The sequence below is a fragment of the Dipodomys merriami genome, unplaced genomic scaffold, assembly GCF_024711535.1.
Source record: "Dipodomys merriami isolate MVZ:Mamm:240054 unplaced genomic scaffold, mDipMer1.0.p SCAF_465, whole genome shotgun sequence".
In the NCBI taxonomy this organism is placed as follows: Eukaryota; Metazoa; Chordata; class Mammalia; order Rodentia; family Heteromyidae; genus Dipodomys; species Dipodomys merriami.
In genome coordinates this window covers 543391-546495 of record NW_027206030.1, presented here as the reverse complement: position 1 = coordinate 546495, position 3105 = coordinate 543391, and the positions used below count along the sequence as shown (strand labels likewise).

Genomic DNA, 3105 nt, shown 5'->3' with positions numbered 1-3105 from the left:
TTTCTGATGGACGATCGAATTCACACACACACACACACACACACACACACACACACACACACACACACACACACACACACACACACACACACAACTCACAACGTTTTCTTGATCCATTCATCTACTGAGGGGCATTGGGGTTGGTTCCATATCTTAGCTATGGGAAATAATGCTGCAGTAAACATAATTGTATTGGCAATTTTAATATGGTCTTTTTGCTGACTATTTAGGTGAATGCCCAAAAGTGGTATTGCTGGGTCATACAGGAGCTCTATGTGGAATCTTTTACGGAACCTCCATACTGCTTTCCAAGTGATTGAACAAGTTTACACTCCCACCAAGAATGATGTACGGTTCCCTTCTGGCCACATCCCCTCCAGCATCTGTTATTGTAAAAATGTGGAGCGCTTCACAAATTTGCATGTCATACTTGCACAGGGACCATGCTAATCTTCTCTGTATTGTTCCAATTTTAGTGTATGTGCTGCTCAATTGAGCACAGAACATTTTTTATATATAAAGTGGAACTGATTTTCTTAAACTAGACAATTTAACAAAAAGTAAGTTCACAAGAATGGTCGTGAAATTTTAGAAGCATGTATTTCTTACATAAGCACACATTTAAGACTAAAGTCAAGATTGATATGTCAAAAACAAAATAATTCCAGATATTTGTTGTGCAACAGATGTGTAGAAGGAGGATTTCAATTATTCTATACAAGACACCTATCATAATGAACACTGCAGCAAGTGTTAAGTTTTTTTTTTTTTAAGTTTTAATGTTTTAAATATGTTTAATTTTGAGAATTTGCTTATATGCCAAAATTAAGATTGTTTGGTAGGTCATATAACTTTTCTATAAAGTATTAAAACTTATGGTAGCAGACATATACAACTAAGTATGTACATTTCAGTGTTTATAGAAACTTTACTAATGAGAAGTTGCAAAATCTTTGTATTAAGAAACAGCAAAGAGTTAAGACAGTTTCTGTTAAAACTTTAGGGCTTCCTTACTTAATATGTTAGCGAGGAACAAAAATGATTGTATAAACCGTATGCAGATGATGAGATGAGACATATATAGTAATCTTAGAGTGTAAATTTAACGACTACTCATAGCCTATAAAACTCTTGTTGAGCATCATAATCTTAGCCAGTTTTAAATGTACAGGAATATGAGAAGAGTTCCGGGAAGATGGCAGAGGAGAAGCTGGAATCTGAACAAGCTCTCCCATAGAAAGCAGTTTTAGAGTTCCAGTGAACAGTCTTAAGCCAGAGAATCACAACAAGTGTGCCATCAAAGGACAGAGAGTTAGGCAAGAGAGGGGAAACCCAGGCAAGAAGAGACATCTGAGCGCTTACCAGCAGCCACCAGCGACCGCAGGGCACCATACCTGAGCCACAGAGAGTCCGGGACAAGGAGCCAGACACAGTGGGTGAGTGGATTCTACACAACATCAGCAAGAACCGACAAGGAGCAGACATCTTCATCCTGCAGTTTGCAGACCAGAGACGACCCAGGAACCAAGACTGGGCATGAGTAGAAGCCCAACGTCCTCACTCCTTCTCAGGGAGCAGAGGAGGGAAGGCCACTTCTTCGCGCCCCCAGTACCGGAGATCTCCATCTTGGATACCGACAAAGCTCAGGGGAGCTGCCAGCTCCAACTCAGGCCGTGGAATAAAACGAGTCATTTAGCAGGTCACAAGAATTTAATGGCTGCGTGGCCTGCCAGACTCAGCTCCATCCAGTTAAAAGTTACCCAGCTCGGGCGCCAGCCATAGGAGAGGCTTTCCTTACCGGGTAATCAGAGCCAGAGGCTGCCCCTCCCTCTAGCAGCCACCACAATCAATTGAAAATCAGTAAACAGAAACCCTGAGAATGGCTCCAGTCTGGGCTCTGTGAGGTTTTCACAAACTAGCCCCCGGGAAAAGCTACTGTATGTTGAAAGGCCTCAACTCTACCCAGAACCTAGCCTCATCACTGTATCCCCATCTTCTGTGATTCTCAGAACAGATCAGCCTCCCATTAAACTAACCTGGAGGGGGATCTCAAAATCCTGGGTAAAGCAGAGCATTTTTCTGCCTGTTCCAACAAACTGACTTAAGAAACCAATCAAGCCACAGGACCACAAGCAGACCAGAGACTTCCACAAGAGGCTGGTTACAGACACAAGGGAGATACAGGATTTTTCCCACCCCTACCCCCCCAAAAAATCAAAGAACTTTTTCTTCTTTTTCTTCTTTCTTCTTCTTCTTCTTCTTCTTCTTCTTCTTCTTCTTCTTCTTCTTCTTCTTCTTCTTCTTCTTCTTCTTCTTCTTCTTCTTCTTCTTCTTCTTTTTTGGTACCTTATATAATTTTTTTTCTTTTCTAAAAGTTTTTTTAATCTTTAATTTTTGCCTTTTTTGAAAAAAAAATGTTTTCCAGTAACCTTTTTTTCCTCTTATAATTTTTAATTTAGGTATAAGTGAAAGTGCGTTTTTCTTTTTTTCTTGTCTTCTTTCTATTTTTTTTTCTTTTTAAATTAGCTTTTTGGTTTTTGTTTAGCTCTACTGAAGTTCTGACCTTTTTTTCTTCCTTTCTTATTCTTTTCACCTTTTCCTCTCTTTTGTTCTTCTTTATGTGACTTAACTCTTGTTCTGAACATCCTCAGATAAACCCATAGTCAACTAGTAGACCCTATCCCCCATTGTGTACACACTTAATCCACAAATTTATTACTCAATTCAAAACTTCTGAGACTTAAATTCCTTAATAGCAGTACCACCTCTTTAACCTATATAATATTTTAAGCATTTTTATTTTTAAGTTTTTCGCATCTTCTCTATGTCCCTCCCCTTCTCTGAATATATTCATGTTCCTCTCTAAATAGTTTGTTTTCGAATCTCCATAATATTTTTAATTTTTAATTTTCTATTTTTTCTGGTCTCTTTTCTTTTCCCTTTCCCTTTCTTCTTTTTCTCTCTCTCTATACTTGCATCCTACCCAACCTATTTCCTGCATTGAGATTAGGACATAGTTAACTCTTCCTGTGCCTCCCCACACCAATCTATTCCTATTTTTTACCCACATCTCTCCCTAACCCTAATAATTTCTGGTTTTCCAAA

General features: G+C 38.8%; 1 non-coding gene across 1 annotated transcript; it reads right to left on the bottom strand.

Annotated features, from left to right (window-relative positions):
• Nucleotides 1–393: 393 nt before the first annotated feature.
• On the bottom strand, nt 394–500 carry LOC138808659 (U6 spliceosomal RNA). The gene has a single exon (XR_011366567.1). It is a non-coding gene; the product is annotated as a U6 spliceosomal RNA (small nuclear RNA).
• Nucleotides 501–3105: the final 2605 nt, after the last annotated feature.